This window comes from Phalacrocorax aristotelis, chromosome 1 (genome assembly GCF_949628215.1).
Source record: "Phalacrocorax aristotelis chromosome 1, bGulAri2.1, whole genome shotgun sequence".
Taxonomy (NCBI): domain Eukaryota; kingdom Metazoa; phylum Chordata; class Aves; order Suliformes; family Phalacrocoracidae; genus Phalacrocorax; species Phalacrocorax aristotelis.
Window position 1 is genome coordinate 180,803,102 of NC_134276.1, and position 18,114 is coordinate 180,821,215.

Genomic DNA, 18,114 nt, shown 5'->3' on the forward strand with positions numbered 1-18,114 from the left:
TTCTGATACTGTGAATAACAGCTTTCAGGAAAAATTTTGTTCAGTAAAGGTTTTAACATCTCATCCCTTCTCTGGATGAAAACACACATCAAAATATTGGAGTTTCCTTCTGAATTAATTTCACTCCAATCTATAAGACACATTTCCATTTTAGAATGCTAAGTATCTTATTCCATTTTATGAATTTGAATTGCTAAGTTAAAGACTATGCTTTCAATACTATTCAACACTGTTCAACACTGTTCCATCTCCCCCTGAGACATGCAATAAACCTTGGTGATGTACTGGTTGTAGGTTCTGCTCTTCCTCATAGTCCTTGTTGTCTGCATATCCACAGCTGAACTAGACATCCACAGAGGCTTCCAGCTCAGACATTATATCAGCCTGACATCAGTGACTTCTAGTTCAGATCCCTGGACATATTTCCATCTAAATCAGTCTTTCTCAAGAAAGCCAATTTGGTTAGACCTCATCTTATATCATTTTTCTGAACCTATAGTTAAAAATAGATCTGGGTTCTTTCTGGGTCCTGTTACAGACAGCTGATGAGACCTTGCTCAAATCACACAGACTTAGTTTCTGCCTCTATAAAATTTGGGTAGTATTTATTTGTCAGATATATTGTAAGGCTAAAATGTCTTTAGGGGGCTGTGATTTCCTTGGGTAGGGGAACACAAAGTCTTACCACAGATTTGACATACTGTACCCAGATAGCTCAGCGCAGGTGTCATATAGCATTACTAACTTTCTTAAGATTTCCCCCTAAAGCATGACAGAATGACTTCAGTACTTGAAAGTGCCATCACATGATTAATTAAGGTACTTGTGAAAAAATAGAAGCTATTCGAGTCTTTCTTAATGCTTTTATTGGTCAGTGGCAGCAATGAGTTCAGAAAGCCTCTGTTGACACTGTAACATGCCACCTGAGTACTACCAGTGCTGCACAAATTGCCCTATAAAAGAGGGCAATTTTAGTAGGTGTGATTTTGCTAAACTTTTAGCATGTGCATGTGCTAGGGTAGCTTGTCAGGCCAATAAAATCTCACTGAATTGAATTAGAACTGAACACTGACTGACCTGTGAGAAGCCTGCACGCTAGTTATCTGGTGCTGCCTGTAGCTTAATAGCTAAGCAAACGATCCACCATGCAAGAAGGTATTTTTCCAGTTTCTTAGAGCTGACAGTGTGAAGCAAAATGCAATGCAACATAGCCTCAGCTCACAAAACCACTCCTGGAGATTGAAACCAAGGAAAAATTTGTCCTATGGATGTGATCTGCCTCTTATTTCTTAAAAAAATATCTGACGACACTTACACCCGTTTAAGAGTCTGATCATACAGTTGCCATTCCACGCTTTCTGACACACAACAATCCTGGAAGCTCAAGAAACTCAAGGAACAATATATTTTGTATTTGACAGGAAAAGACATCTTTTATTTCTCAGTTGATTTGAGTCATTTGTTCTGAGCAAAGAACTGCAGGAGAGGATCCCTTCATCAGACAAATCTTCCTCTCCTTGCTCAAAAGGAGATGTGGGCCATGGCAATTTCACTGCACAGATGTTCCTTCACATGTACTATTACTCTATCTGAAACTAGGACTTCCAGCAAACACTGTTTAAACTAAAGCAGTAATGTACAGGAAGGCAGAAGAACAACAAGTCATTCCTACAAACAGCTCTGACATCCAAGAGGAGTTTCCTACCCTGTAAATCTTAAAATCTGTAGACAGGGTCAGAAAGCAAAGGGAATTTGAAATTCACATTTCGACCCATAAATCCCTCTCTCCAAAACAAATAGTTCCAGGAGAACACAGAGCAAAATTTCAGTAACCTTTCTCCTCAACTCTTTGAATGAGCTTTCCATGTGAGGAGGTTGTATGACTTCCTCATACACCAGAGAGTGAAACATTGGCAGGATATATACCAGAGCCACAGGTTTGATACCTAGTGCTCAAAATACAGGTGGAAGATACATGTAACAACACAAGCAGCAGGACAGAGACTTACTGGCTATAGTTAAGGCACCTCAGGAATATACATTAGTCTTTCCAAAACCTATTGAAACTTTGGTTTGTTAATCCAGCTCAAATTCTAGTTGCTTTGGACAATAGCACATAACAAAGCTTTCTGTTAACAATGCCAAATTTAGACCAAACTGCAATCCTTTTGGAATCCTACCATCATAAAAGTTGAAGATATGGGTATGAACACTTTCAAGCAGAAAGTAAGATATTGTTGGATGGTAATTAAAATTCAAAGGTTATGTCAGGCCTCTGGACACTTCAAAAACCCAACTCTTCCACACATTTTGAAGATAGACTATTCAGCTCTTAGACCCTCTTCTTTTTTTTCAACTGACATTCTACTGTGTCCCACTGCTGACTTCTGACTACATTTGTTGTGATCAAAGTTATAGTTGTCTGTAACACAAAAGTACTCAGTGGTCCCCGAGAAGGATTTGGATGTCCCCAAATACAAAGCTAAGTTTCCCTCTCCCACTGTCTCTGCATATACACAGCAATTCAGAGTCATAGCTGAGACCTGCTTAGTCCAGGAAGTTATGTTGAACAACGGAACCAGATACCTCAGAGTTAGCTGCTAGAAATCCTTTCCAAGTAGCTGTGGGATAGTCTGCCCTCATGAAATTGCATTCTAATCCCTGAAAAGTTGTCTTAAACTATGAGCCATAATGAACTATGAAGCATCAGGTTTTATCCCCTACACAAACTACGCATCTTTTAAACCATTAACTGTAATAGAGGATGTTCTTGTTATCATGTTTACCTTGCTTGGAATATTTTGCTATATTCTTCAGTGCAAGATGTTGGTGAAGTCTCAAGTGCCACAGTCCATACCTCCTTGTATGAGTAAATACTTTCTTGGGCTGGTTTTCAGTTTGCCATCTTTCACTAGAAACACCTCTTGTAAAAGATGGCTCACACTCAAATCTAAGATTATATTTAGTTATTTTTTATTATAACCTCTCTTATTTGTCTTCTGAGTGGACCACTTCCAATCCTTTCAGTCTCACTTCAGGCCTCCCATGCTCCAGCCCTTCTATCACATCTCCATAATGGCAGACTCCTTTCAGAAATGGCATGACAAGAACCACATGCAATATTCTCATCAAAGAAAGTTGACAATTTTGCTAATGGTATAAAACATTTTCTGTATTGTTCTCCAGACCATTCTTTACTCAACCTACACAGCCCCGACCTTAAAGACTTTACAGCCTAATTAAAAACAAGCCTTTTCCCTGTCAAACACGTATGGAAGGTAGGAAGGAAAAATGTGATGTTCATGCAAAGTCATTAAGATGACAAATTCTAATGTTATGTTACTTCTGTAATTTTCTTCAACAGAATTGCTTTATTTACACTGGAAATGCTTAGGGAATGATTCTCCATCACCTTTGTACCTTAATAGGGCAGCTGGGCATTCCCTGATGTAGGAAATCACTGCAGAAAATAAGGCAGTGTAGGAGGCCTTCATAGGTGGCCAAGGCGGAAAGGAGCAAGTGGCATAGGATAGGCCCTTGGGAACTGTTCTAACTAGTGTAATTTAGAGCATTCCTGCTCTCAGTTATGCCAGGGGCCACTTTGGCATCAAGTCAACCTAGAATCCAGGGAGATGAAAAATGGCTTAGAGCCACTTTCCCCTCCTTATACCCTGGGCCTGCACCATGTGTGGTTTGGCTGGCTCCAAGGATCTGGCCCCTACATTTTTAAACAGAGCATTTTAAGTTGCAGTTGAAAAGTGAGACAAAATAGAACATGAAGAGTAAAAGGAGTAGAGAAGTGTTAAAGGGAGAAATTAAAAAAAAAAAGGAGGGAAACAGAATGGGTGGTATTGGTAAGTGTGAAGCAGAGCTCATGTTTAGCAAACTGAAGGCGCCCTGGGGAGGTCTGGGTTCACTTCCCAGCTATGCCAGAGACTTTTGAATGTCAAGACTAGCCTATTAGGGTCACTTTCAAGGTGACCATTGAGCTTCTTTGGCCATCTATGCTAAATATGTTTCGCTTATTCCCTGAGAACTAACCAGCTCTGCCTGCAAGCACTGTCACAGTCTGAGGTCAGAAGTGCCTTTTAACCCTAATTATCTCTAACAGGGACATGTCTGGAAAGAAAGACACTACTGTCTTGAGAAGATCCACAAGACACATGCATGGGGTAGCTTTGGTGCAAGGCTGCATGCATGGTACTCAGGAAAAGATGCTCTGCACTGTAGCTTCTCCTCTGTCATGTGGCAGAAGAGATCACACTGTATCACACCATGGTAATGGAAAGCTCAGGTCCCACTGTAAGTCTGCATTCAGTGTAGACAGGAGAGGGAGTAGGAAGTGCTTTTACAGCTGGGGGACTCTGAGGTTTCACCTCAAAATGTGCACATTCATCAAGATTTACTTGGAGCCTCTCCTCGCCTTGGTTTCTCATCTGGGAATACTACTTCCTCTCCAAGAGTAGTGTGGTAAGGATGCATTGAGACAAAAAATTAGGTCTGTGCAAACTCAAGAGCAACAACAAAATAGTGAAAAAAACCCTAATCTAATGGAACTTCAGCCTCCAATTTAAGTGTGTCTTGACAAATAGACAGAGGGCAGGTGTCACTAGCATTACAGTTCAGAATGTATCCAAATATTAAAATGTTGGTAAAACTTTAAAATTCTTAGCCTAAAAAGCTGGATGATCTTATTGGAGTCTTACAATATCCATGATACTCAACTTGTGCAATGCTATGCACCACCCTGTGCCAGTGAGGCCTATGGTGCCTCTTCCTCTCCTTTCTCTCGAGCCTTCTTGATATTACCCATGTACCTTTTCCACCTTAATGATGGAGCAGAGGAGATGTCATTTCTCTTCCCTATTTTGGCTAAGGTGTTTCTCTTTACTGTCTGTAAAATGTTAGAGGAGGAACACTGCCCATATGGATGGAGGTAGGAGAGGTGCAAGGATTAATTCCTAGCACCTTCAGCATACCTTGTGCTGCAGCCTTTACCGTAGGATGAATCCTCCCAGGGATAAATCCTCCTCTTCCAGCAAGATTAACTGGTAAACAAGAGTCTAACGAAGGAGGAATGGAAGGAGGGAGAGGGAGAAAGAGAGCTAAAGATGGAGGTTATTTCCCTTTTACAGCCCCCCAAATCTTACTGACCACGTCTAAAAAGTTTAGTAGTGTCACAGTGGTGCTAGGCATTGTGATCTGTTTCTGTGAGGGGTTTGTAGAAGATCCATATGGCATGCGCACCACTACTGCTTGTCCTTTTTTATGGTGGGAGATGATGTGCAGCAGCCCTGAATATGTTCCTTACCACAAGCTGAAGTCCTTGTTAGCAGTGCCCAAGGAGACAATCCTAAATGTTCCTGAGATCCTCAAACCCCAACCTCTTGTACATTTCCCCAAACACTTCCCAGCCTAGTGGAACACTACCCCATACTTCCCCTGTGCCCAAAGCCCCTTCAAACACTAGTGCTATTCTCCTTATCAGCCCAGCCTGGGGCATCCTGTGTCCTAAGCATGATCCTCCAAACCACCTTCTGCAGCTTGGAACTGCTCCAAGCTGTTCCACTTAGTGCCTCCACGTTGCTGCCATTGCATTGCTTGGCTCTCCCCCTGTGCTCTGTTACCACTGTCATTAGATACCACACAGGACCAAGCCCACCCCTTGTCTGGTTCTCCCAGTAGCAAAACAAAGCAGAAAGAAGAAAAAAGAGAGCGAGAGAAAACAAAACAAAAAGCCCCAGTTCCCACTCTGGCAGAGATTTTAAAACACAGAGTGCAATTATGAAAAGGTTACCCAGATGGGACTCAGAGGGCGGGTGAGGGGAAGGAGAGCTGTCATCCAAGGGGAAAAAAATCAGATGTGTGGTAGCCCTATTCCTATAATATGATTCCTATTCCATGTGCAAATGTACAATGCAGCAATAGTTCTCTTAGCCAGCATGGGCTGGGTTAATTGGATGTAAGGAATTTTTTTAAAAATAACCCATTCATTTGATAAAAATCCAGCCCCAGTGATCACACCAAGTTCAAGTATTTCACTAAAAATCTTGCTCCTAATTGACTGAGGTTCCTTCCTGCTTTTAACTCTCTACCCCACAACACTGAAAAACCAACCCTGTTGAGAACATGGTTACAATGTAAAACAATAGGCAAGTGCATTTCGCATTTTCACTTTTTCTTTGTATTTAAACAAAGCTGAATATTTTTTCTTTTCTTTTCTTTTCTTTTTTTTTTTCCTGAAAAATTCACTTTGGGAAAGAAACCAGACAGAAAATTACAATGTAAGGGGTGAATAACTGGAAGGCTGCAATCAGCTGTATCGAAATGGGCTTTATAATGTCCCAGGACAAGCAGAGGGTGTTGCCATAAGCTCCACCTGTACTATGTAGCCACACATAATATGCAACTCTTTTACTGCTTGCAACATTTGAAGCTGACCATTGCTGAGTGTACAAGTGGAAAGGTATTTGAAGAGTTATTATGTATGTGGAGAACGCTAAAATAGTATTACTTTTTATAAAAATGCTATTACTTATCTCAGAAACTCTGAGAATGACTAAACCCCTGCCCTTAGCATAACACAGCTGACACCTAAGGTACTAGAGACGCCAAAATGACTTGCAGTTATCTTCTCACCTCTCTTCTGTCTGAGGCTAATCAAGTTCCTGTCACAAGTTACAGCAGCCACAGTACTACCCTAAATTATAGCTGCTGGCACAACCCAGCATTCAAAATAGCTTGCTCCAGCTGCATGCCCGCTATGTGCTACCAGGGTTTTTTTATGGCAAGTGAATCCCAAAATAGGCTCAGAGATAGCCCTGGGCAGCAGCTTCTTTATGCATTTTTCCACTGCTAGATGGGCACAAACTGGGGTGTGTGGAGGAACCTGAACTCTACTAAGCAGTTACTCACCAAATTCAGCATTTTCCAATTTTGCCCATTTAGCTGAGAGAGAAAAAAATAGCATGGTACAATCAAAGTATATTTAAACGTTTAATCGTGGCATACCAGGAAGCAGTATAAAGTAACAAAACCGTTGATCACATAAGGTTAAATTCAACTTTCTCACAGTAAGAAAAAGTTCAAGATATCGTGATAGGCAGGTTGGGGGGGCGGGGGGCGGATCTAGAGCTCACTGAGTGCATTTTTCTGATCTCTTATCCAAAATATTTTACTTAGAAAATGTCATGAACGACTGTTAACAAAAATAGTTACACGTTTTTCTACTTTATCAAAACGGTGTTCTAATGCAACGTATGTCAGTGCAAGAGCACGTTTCCATTACTTCAGATATCCCTTCCTAGATGTAGTTATGAAAACGCTGGCAGATAGGACCGAAGTCCCGACCGCAGCTGGCTCCGAATGGCAGATGTCCACAGCGTGGTTATGTATTGTCTTGGCATCATTCGTGCTCCCCCCTCCCTCCACTGCTAAAACTGCATGCCATAGTAGATCGCTTTGTACTACACGCTACGAAGGACAACCCTCAGCTGGTGCCAAGAAGCTATTTTCTTCTGCTATAGTAACTTACACTGTAAAGTGTACAGCCCTAAAATTGACCTAGGGAGGGGAAAGAAAAAAAAACGGCGAACCACTCTTCCATGTATAACTAGAATTCAGCTATTTAGGCAAGACAGGAGAGACAGAAAAAGTGCAGCCAGCAGCCAGGAGCCTGTGTGTTTGACTTGGGTGCATTAACGCCCCCAACTCTTTTCCCTCCCTCTCAGTCTTTCCACAAACTCTGCATTTTATTTATTGATTGGATGTACTTTAGAGATCGGAGGGCTCTTCCCCTCACCCCCCCCCCCATCCAACCCCCCGCTCCTGAAGGAGGAGGAGTAAGAGGGGGAGGAGGCAAAGTGGGTGCATTACGAGCTGATTGTGCTCTTGCCCCGACCTCCAACAGCCTGATCTGCCTTTGAAGTTTTCCACCCCTCGACTTGAAGTGAGATCGATTACAGAAGAACAACAGGGACAAAGAATCTGCTGCTTTACGTGCAGCCACTTTCCCACGATCGGGGCAGCCAGCTCGACAGCAGCAAGAGATCACCACTTTCCCTACGCTCCTCCTTGCCACCATTCAGAAAACATGCAGCCCCCGCCCCAAGCCCTCCGCTTCGCCTAGAAAAGCCGGGGGGGGTGGGTGGGGGGAAGGTTACAGAAATGAATCATGTTGTTTAAAGACGAAGGGACTAAGGGGCGACTAGCATGGTCTCGATCTTTAACGGGAATCAAAACAAACAAAAAAAAAAAAAGAAAAAAAAATCGGTGCAGAGTATTTGGGGGCGCATTTAAAGCGCGGATAAATGAAAAAAACACGTGTAAGTGGCAAAGTTTGGTGCAGATGCAACGCAAGCGCCGCCTTCCCTGGCTGCGGCTCCGCTCGGGGCTCCGCGGCCGAGCCCGCCCGGCCCCGGGCAGCGGCGCCGGGAACACCGCCGCGGCCAGAGCCGCCCTCGGGAGCGGGGCAAAACCTTTACCTTTGTGTCTGGTAAACATCTTTGTGTGCGTGTGTGTGTCACCACCGCTGGGACAGTCTATAAACCGGGAGGGGAAGGAGGGCGGGGGCGCCGGGGGAGCTAAAAGGGCAAAACAGAGATCGTAAATGCCTTACCCAGGCGAGCGGAGCCGGCTCCTTCCAGCCCAGGGCCGGAGGTCCGAGACCTCAGCCCGCGGGGATCCCCCTCCCCGGGGCGCCGTGAGGGAGCCCCCGTCCCCGAAGCTCCTCCAGCTGGCCTCCCGGCCCCCGTTTCCCACCTCCGCCCGCCACCCGCCGGGACAGGAGCCTCCCGTTCCACCGAGACCCGCCGCCTCGCCCACCCCGGCCGGCCTCAGGGGAGCGCTCACCGCCCGCCCCGGGGCGAAAGCGGGACCTGCTCCGGGGCGGAGGGGCGACGGGCACCGGCGGGAACCGGGGGGGGAACGGGGGCACCTCTTCCCTCCCCGGCCCGCACTGAGCGGGCAGAGCTGGTGCTGAAACTCGGTTTGAACCCATGGCTTTGAAAGCGGCTGGCTTTTTCCGAGAACAAGAAAAAGCGGCTCACGTGTCACCGGGCATCCAGTCCATTCATAAAAAGGAAAAAAAAAAAAGGGGGGTGGGTGGAAGGGAAAGGGCGGCCGGGCGCGGGGACCCCCAAAGAAGGCGGCTGCGGAGGGGGATTTCCTCCCCCTTCCGCGCCCGGCCGGGCTCCTCCTCCCCAGACTGCGCGGCGTCGGGGCGGCGAGCGAAGGGGACGGGGACCGTCAATAGCCACGGTCACAAATGACTGCAGGAAGCGATCGCTGCCCACCAGCTCCTAAGCGAGATCGATCGCCTCCCACCGCCGCAGACCCAGGGAGGGCCCCCCGCCCCATCTCGCCCTCTCCCGCTGGGCCGGGCCGGGCCCGGGGGGTCCCGCCCGGCTGAGGGGACGGGATGATGCGGGCGGCGGCGGGGCCGGGCGGCGGCCGTGTCACACACGAGCCCACCCGCTTCCGACCCAGCCCCCGCGCCCCCGTCGAGGATGACTAAGGCCCCGGCCGCCCTGCGCCTTGTTCCGCGGGGGCGGGCCGCCGCGCCCCCCGGGCCGCACCCGCGGTGCCGCCGCTGACTGACACAGGAAGGGCTGACTCAGCCCCACGCACAGACACACAGACACCGAGCCCGGTCCCGGAGGCTGCCCCGGGTCCGGCGCCCCCCCGCCCCGGCCGTGCGGAGGAGCGGCGGGAAGGGGCTGCCCCGGCCGTGCGGGGCGCTGCAGCCCCGGCTCCCCGCAGCCCCGCTCCCCCTCGCCTGGCGCTGGGCGAGGGGCCGGCACCCGCAACGCGGCGGCGCCTGAGGGGTTCCCTGAGAGGAGGCGGGGTGGGGGGCGGCGGGGAAAGGCAGGAATGCATAACCAGCCCCGGTGGTGCCGCCGGCGGGCGGGCGGGCAGCGATTGCTTATGGACGCTCCACTCCTGCAAAACCCTTCAGTTGCTGCTTCCAGCTGTTTTACCAGGCAACCGAGACTCGGGGCCGCCGCGTACCGATCCTGCAGGAAACGGGGCTTCCTCAGCTCTCCCTGCTGCTACTTCCCAAGCACTTGGTGCTGGCTTGAGGGAAAAGCCGCAGTTTGAAAAGAAACTATATTTCTGTACCTTCTGGTTGTAAAAATACTCTCTTCACATGGTGGGAAACTCTCTGCTCGCTTTTAGGCTTTGTTTTTTTGTTGACTGTTTCAACAGGTTTAATTTCATAACGTCTCCAACTATTACTAAAACCAGTAGTTTCATGCTGATAATTACATTAGCAATGTAAATAACAGCCCTGCTTTAAATGCGGGCATTTATATAAGCATAATTATACCTCCGCTGTACATGCGTGCACTCGTACGCCTGTGTGCGCAGCACAACAGGTAACCAAGTCACACACAAAATTTGTTATGTTGGTTTACATGAAGATTCATTCTCCTTATGGTGATTTAGTTGTAAGTAAGGTATAACATACAACGTGTATTATATAGATATATTACTGAAGATAGAAATACCATGATTTAAAGTAATCAAGTTGAAAAGTCAAGCATGCAGTTTGGAAAACACCTAAGGGTGCCAGCTTAATCAAAGTGTGTCGTTCATCTAGGTGGTGGCCTTCTAATTAAACACTAACAGGCTGTTTTTTCTACTGCACCTTCTTTAAATGCATAGGATATTTTTTGTTAAGCTCTTCAATAGTTTTTCTATGCTTCTTAAGTCTATGACTTCCTGTATTGACAACTATACGCTATTCAAACCTCATGCTGAATATAGAACATCCTCGAGATTTTTCGCTTACTTTTTCATCATAGGTGCATATTAATAAAATTATCTATACAACATCCTTATGGACTGAGATTTCTGATTGATGCTGAACCATTCCAAGACCCAAAGTGCAACTAATTCACCTCAGTGCTCAAAAAATCTGCATCATTCTCCCTCAGTGAGGTTTCTCATTCTCTTCAAGAGAAGATTTAGAATTTGCCCTCAGTGCCTTTGTGCTGCAGAGGTGCAAGGTGTACATCACTGTAGCTCTGGGACTGGTATTAAATTACCAGCTCAGGTGTTGCTAGTAGTAATATCACAGCAGCACATTGCTCAGCACAGATTAACCACCCAAGGTAGCACCGTGGCCAGCCTGAAGCAAGTTTTACAGCCCATGCTGAGCTGCTTGCTGCTGTGTGCCCCCTGCCAGGAGAACTCACGCTACCTCACTTAAGGTAGCTCAGCCACCTACAAGAGCTGTGCTTATGATGTAAACATACATTTCGCCATCATTCTCAATTCCTTTCATATGTTATTCCTCTTCTCTGCAGCAAATGCACTCGACCAACTTTCCTATTGCTTCATCTTTGCCTGTTCTGCAGCTATTTTTTCAAAATCACACATACACAAGAAGATAACAAAAACATATCTTCTCATTTTAACAGCAATGGGGTCATTTTAAATCTACGAAGAATGCTTGAACCAAAAAATACAAACACACCTATTACCTGTTTTGCATCATTAGATCAACATCCCTGACCTCTGGGTCATACCACATACACAAATAAATATACATATGGTAATACATACAGTAGTCAAGAAGAAGAAAGCTGACAAAACCTACTTAAAAAAGTTATATGAAAGGCATTCAATGTACAGAACATTGCTACAAGTCTTGAACTTGTTGTCACCGCAGCACCATTAGTTTACATCCTTAATGTATGTCCCTTAACATACATCTGTACTCAATGTACCTTGTAATTACCTCATTATGGTTAACTACTGCTGACCCCTGAGTGGAACATGTTAACATACAGAGCAACTGTGAAATAGCTAGGGAAAAGCAAGGGGAGGTTTTTCAGAACTGACTTAGAACTCCATCTGCATGTTCTGAGTTACCATTATCATAGACTTTTCTTCCATATTTAATCTGTTGCCATTCCATAAATATTTCTTCAATCAGCAAAACAAAGAAACAGCTATAACATGACAGATGAAGCAAGTCAGAAGAACTCACCATAATATAAGGGCCAGGTGGTGATCAGGCCTGGTATCTACAACTCAAAATTCAGACACTGGAGTAACATCAGAACTGTGTTTACTTGCTTAAACGGAGTTCTTCACAGCACTGTTATAAGAGATAATTAGCAAACTCTGCTTTACCACAGAGAAACTGCTCGCTGCTTTTCTCCCACGCCTACTGACCCCAAATCCCAGGGCAGTGCTGCTGTGCACAGTCCCACAGCCTTAGGGAAGGATAACCTCGATCTGCCTCAGTTTCTGTATCCTACAGCCACGGTTCCAAATCCTGACTTTACCCATAGGGCTGACAGAGTGAGCTGGAAACTCAGGCGCTGTTACAGTGGACGACAATTATTCATGCTACGTCCCCAGGAACTACACCAGCCCCTACACAAAAACATAATTACGCACTCCAGTCTTCTATAAATAGGGGTTAATTTTCATGTGCAAAATGCCTTCATCCCTGCAGCTTCCAAAATTAATTATCCACCTCTGCTTCCTCCAAACACAGTTTAGTCCAGCAGCGTTCATTAGTTGAGCAGCTATCTTAGTTACCACAATTTCTTTAGCTCTTCTTATCGTATGCCTCCTATTATTGCATCCCCTCTCCTGTGAAATGGCGAGCACAATAGGGCAGCTAGAAAGCAAACCCCCAGGCACCTGGTCCTTCAAAGGGATGCAGCCAGAGCACCTCTGGGTGAGTCTTTCCTCAGGAGGCAGGTGGGAGAAAGGGAACAACCAGTCAGGGGATCTCCTCCGATAGACCCAGCTTATCCCTCCAAAACTTTAAGAGGGTCAGAAATCCTCCAGCCTATAAGGAAAACCATTAGAACTGGCAACTCTGCTAATGGCACTCAGTTGCTTGGCTTTCACTCTCTTGGCTCTTGTAATGTCATTGTTTCCCCTGGCTCCCCGGTTGCCAGGGAGATTTCCAAGCCAGGCAACACGGGAATTTCTAATGCTAAAAGAAAAATATCATTTCAGGGTTTCTTTACGCATCATAAAGAAGCACTGAAGGCCACATGCCACTCAGACAAGCTGTGGTGTTGGCAGCTGGCGAGCCAAGGTGATTCTGGCCCTAATTTGCGGCAGCCTGCCCATGGGGAAGCTTCCCAGGCTACTCGCTAGCTCCTGCTGCCCTGCTGCACCACGGCTGCTCCGGGAAAGAGAGAAACCAAGGAACATTCCAACCCCTGCTTTTACAGAGACAGATCTCCTTCCTTCTGCAAAAAACAGTTCTCTCTCTAGCTCCCTTTTTCTTTGCTTCCACAAAATGGTACTGGCCCAGTTTTAATCCCAGTAATGCCCTAGAAAACTGGGGACAAAAGGTCTCTACAGGTGTAACACACATTTGGCTGTTTGGAAAGATGTGGGAACTAAACCTGTCCCAAATTGAGGAGCTGGGAGCCAGGGCAGCCACCCTTCCAGCCCCACGCTCCCTTCCCAGCAGTTTCTGGGAGCAGGGGCCCAGACACAGCCTCCTGGCAAAGGGAGACACTGCAGGTTCAGCTGTAGGAAGGGGAAGGTGTGGGCTGGGCTGGACTGGCATTAGTCACCGGGAATTCCTACATTAAGGAGAAGCTGTGAGTTCTCAGCAGTATCAGATTGCATGTGATTTCTGTGCCGCGGTTCTTTTTTGCAAGAGCTTTTCCAGAGGAGGTCACCATTACTTTGCTCGCTATAAATTTGTGGAGGGTGGTAGGGCTGTAACTGTCATGCATGCATCCTGCAGAAGGGGAGAAAGTGTTAAAACAGAAAGGTAGGCTCAAAGAAAAGGCTCTAAATGACCACATTTAATAATTTTCCAACTCACAACTTTCTTGGAGTTGTACTCCTGAATGTTTTCATTTGTTGGGAGGGGAGTTAGCAGCTCTGAGCGTAGTATTTGAAACAAACAATTTAGTATCTCCAGCAGCAGCTCCCAAACTAAAAGTCATGACCAGAAGTGGGGTCACAGAAGTTACAAGTGGGGTCACGAGCTTGACAGAAATGAAATTGTTTATAGCAGCATCTGGGGTTGCGAGCCCATCAAAAGTGAAACTGTAATGTTTGGTATTTGCCCACCTCCAGTACTTGCGCATTTTTTCTGAAGCTCCAGCTCCTAGAGCCCAATTACCTTCTATTTATATGCAGAGATCAGGGAGCACAAGATCCCTTTCTACGTTGTGGGGAAAAAAAGCATGAAAAGGCGAGAGAAATGTGTCCTAATGACTTAAAAGGAATCACCCAGTGTGGGAAGGTTGTGTTGGTTTTGTTTAATTTTTAGTGAAGTGATGTTTCCTAAGACGTTCAGTAGTAACAACCAGTGCTAAGTGGAAGGGTGTTTCCACTTAGATGTGGGAAAGCTCCCCCCAGGGTGAGTACCACCTTACGCTTTGTAACCTGTGCAACTTTGGCACCTCTAATACATTACTCTGTCCACTGTCAAGATTAAAGCTCAAATGTTCTAGGATGACAATACATCTATTTTTGTTATGGTCAATCATCCAGTGCAGAGACAAAAACCTTGAGTAGCGCAGTCTCAAAGGTGATATCACACATATTTATTGCAGCACATTTCTAAATCACAACAAAATCAAATTATTTTGGTTTTTTTTCTGCTGCAAACGCAAGGAGAAACATATCTGTACCTGAAGAAAGAGGTGATGTTTGGAAGAAAGAAGTTAGAGAACTAGGGACACTGGGACTTACCTCATGCCATTTGTTTCTTTATCAAGCTGAACTTCTTTGGCCTTTGGTTTCCTCATGTGTCAAATGGGAATAATTTATGCTTTACCTGACAGCAACTCTGAAATAATTAACATTTGTAAATGCTTTCAAAATCCCATGTGGGACGTGAAATATCAAAACAGTACAATATATTGATGGTCTATGAAAGTACAGATGCACAAAGCAATCACGTTAGTCTACTATTAACCATTTTTTGATAGAATTTTTACTAATAAAATACTGCCTTTGCATCAAATTACTGGGTTTGGGTAGCAGGTTTTTTACAACTCTCTTCCCAGTTTTTGAGGGTGTCTGGTTTTGCCCTAGATTAAATGCTTATGCTGAATGATGAAATCCTTGAAGGTAGAACTTTTTAATGGAAACTATGAGACAGTATGAGTGCCTCATAGCATCTCCATATATGTAGCACCTTGTGAACTGTGTGTATGTGGGTATTTCCTTAGTGTCCAGAATGACTAGCTATTATGCCCAAAATAGCATTTGTACTTTGCTCATTTTTTCACTCAGCAGTCACACTGCGTCTTTGCAATCAAAATTTCCTAGCCAGTCACACAATCAAGAACAGATCAATTGTGTTCACACTGCCAAAGACAGCTTGTACCACAATTCTCTTCAGCTTAGCCACTACTCACAGCTTCCTAAGAACAGCTTCATAAAGGAGGCTTTAGGTAGATGTTTTGACCATTACCGAGCCCAGGCTTTTCAGTAATCTGACCTGCCCTTTGCTGGAAAGCCGACCATCCGGGGAGGGGTTATCTGATTGCCTTTGGGGGTGAAGGGGGAGATCAGAAGCTGAGATTTCTCATCACCCATCATTACTTTCCAAGGTGGGCTGTGCAAACCTCACTCTCCGTCCCAAACAAGCAACTTACCAAACACCAAAGTGTTTCTGCTGCTTCTCCATGATGCTCTGGCCAAAAGCAATTCTTTGTCCCACTTTTTTTCAGCTGATGGTGATTGCTTCCCCCATCTGCAAGGCTGCGAAGGCTGCTAGTGAGACTTCGGCAGAGACACGGGGCATGGCTCCAGCTTCTTGGAAGCTGTTGATTTCCTTCGGGGAGCCGGGGAGAAAAACCGGCATGTGCCCTGTGAGTGCCTAGGAGGGAGCCAGGAGCCTGGCAGGCAGCACCATGCCCACCTGCATCAATGAGGCACCTCCGGGCAGAGCGAAGGGGCACCAGAATTGCTGACAAAACCAACTTTGTTTCTCTGTGCCTTTCTTTTGGTGATAGTAGATATGTAGGAATTAGTCAGCCGGCCAGCAAAAGGCCAGCAGCCTTTGGCTTTACCAGAGGGAGTTCGCGCCCCAATCAATACAGCCCCCTGCACAAGGAAAGAGCAGTTTGCTAATTATTAGACTTTCCACAAACATTATTTATTTGCCTGGAAACAAAACACATTCCATTCAAATTCCCAAATGGCTTAGATTTCTTTGGTAAAGAAAAATAATAATAATAAACCCCAAAATGGGTATTATTCATTTTTCGAAGTGAGTGGTTCTAGAAGTCACCTTTCAAACAAAGGAAACACTGACTTGTTATACAGAATTAACTGGAAAAAGTTACTGATAGTCCAGGCGGCCGTTCAGGGGTGTGGGGATGTTTAAATATAGCAATAGCCATAACTATCATGACTTCTAAAATTAAAAAGAAAAACGAGCACAAACAAAAATTTACAGTGTCAGTGAAATTAATTCACTGGAAAGTGAGGATAATCCACGCTCATAAAAAGCAGAAAATAACTTCACGTAGTTGACAGTTTTATTATAGGAACATAGGAAAATGGTGACAGAAAATGATATTTTGATGCCGATTGTTTTATTTGTGCCTCTTTCTGCATGTTTTCTTTTCACAGGTCTGAGCTTTTAATATACCCTGACTGTCAAGTAATAAGCAAATGGAATGGTGTGAATTAATTATTTCTTTCATTTAAATGTACATTTTAATTAAGTTTATTGGTGGGAGAATTGACATCTTGAAAAGTTCTTTACGTTTAAGAGATGTTAAAATAACAAAATCACTGAAGCTTAAAGAACATCAAGTAGGAATGGCATTTGTTTTCCTTAACTGACTGGGAGACATAAAAGACTTATCCTTTTGACTTTTAAAAAAACTAAAAAATAAAAACAATTAAAGTAACTAGAAAATTCAACTAATCTGAAATATAATTTTTAAAGCACTGAATCTGTAATTAAAAGAAAAAAAACAAAGTGGTAGCTATAATTAAAAGTGTACTCCCCAGGGGGAATTACAGTTTTCTATACCTAAAGAAAGAAAACTTTTAAAGAAGAGTTAATGGAAGGCAAGGTTTATTATTTTTGAGGGTGGAAGGAGACTTGGTCACTGATTTTTGTTTTATTTTTATTTAGTTTTAAATTGAACCCTCTAAATATTTTTCACACCTATAGCTAAACTGGTAACATGGAGGTATTTGCTGGCTTTACAAAAGATCAAACAGATTGACTTTTCCTCTGGCACAGCTTCATCATTAGTAAAAACAAAACAAAACAAACAAACAAAAAAGGCTGTTATTTCACCAGCTTGGGTTTGGTAAGTGCCTGTTGTGTATCACAGCAGAGAGAGGGAAAAGGTCAAAGTTTAAATTGAGCTGGCTGCTTTGCTGGGTCTCCATTTGAATTCTGCACACAGGGCTTGATCCGTCCTTTCCTTTCGTGCCCCTCGCCCCCGCCACCTTGCTTCCCGCTCCCGCTCGCCTTAGCCCTGTGAGGAGAGGAGAGGGAACGGGAGGAGAGGAGAGGGGAGCAGGCTTGGGCCCAGGGTAAGCAGCACTCTTTGCCACAGTGGGAATTTGCCAGAGGAGAAAATGCGGTGCTGGGGGATGGGGTGGCTGGAGGCAGTTCAGAAGGGAAACAAAATTGGAGGGAAATGAGTTCTTGCAAATTAAAATTTGAGTGTCTTAAGCTATAATAAATAAAAAGCACTTGCTCCAGATATAGACAAAAAACACACCAATGCAGTGAGTAGCAGAGGAGCTATGGAAATAAGGATTAAACCTTTAAAAGGAGAGGAGGAAAGAAAGAGGGGAATGTAACAAAGCTCCCAAAGATTCCCTCTTTTCAAAAGGAGAGCAAGAGGCAGTGGCAGACATGAGTGCCGCATCTTTCCTCCACCTGCTTTGTATTCCACTCCTGTGACCTGGGTTTCCTGCGTTTCTTGATTTGAGTCATTGGGGACCAAAGGGGGGCACAGGGAAGGGGAGGCAGCAGGCCTGCTGCTGCAGGTTACCCAACTGGTGCCTGGTCTGGGCTTCAGTGATGTCTCTCCATACCCATATCTGTGGAGGTGCACAGGGTCCCAACCACATGGCCAAAAGGTAAATTAAAGCAGCTGCTCCTCAGGAGGGCTCTGCCTGGCCAGCACGTAT

General features: G+C 45.1%; 1 protein-coding gene across 2 annotated transcripts in view; it reads right to left on the minus strand.

Annotated features, from left to right (window-relative positions):
* HMGA2 (high mobility group AT-hook 2) overlaps positions 1 to 15,949 on the minus strand; it is a 169,892-nt gene extending 153,943 nt beyond the window's left edge. Inside the window, exons 1-2 of one of the 2 annotated variants that reach the window (XM_075080887.1) lie at positions 15,603 to 15,949; positions 14,692 to 14,788 (exon numbers count right to left, since the gene is read on the minus strand). The gene's annotated coding sequence lies outside the window, so the exon portion shown is untranslated. Of the gene's footprint in view, positions 1 to 8,617; positions 8,965 to 14,691; positions 14,789 to 15,602 lie in introns of those variants that run through there. The other variant, XM_075080888.1, reaches the window with a different exon arrangement.
* Between the last annotated feature and the right edge of the window lie 2,165 nt (positions 15,950 to 18,114).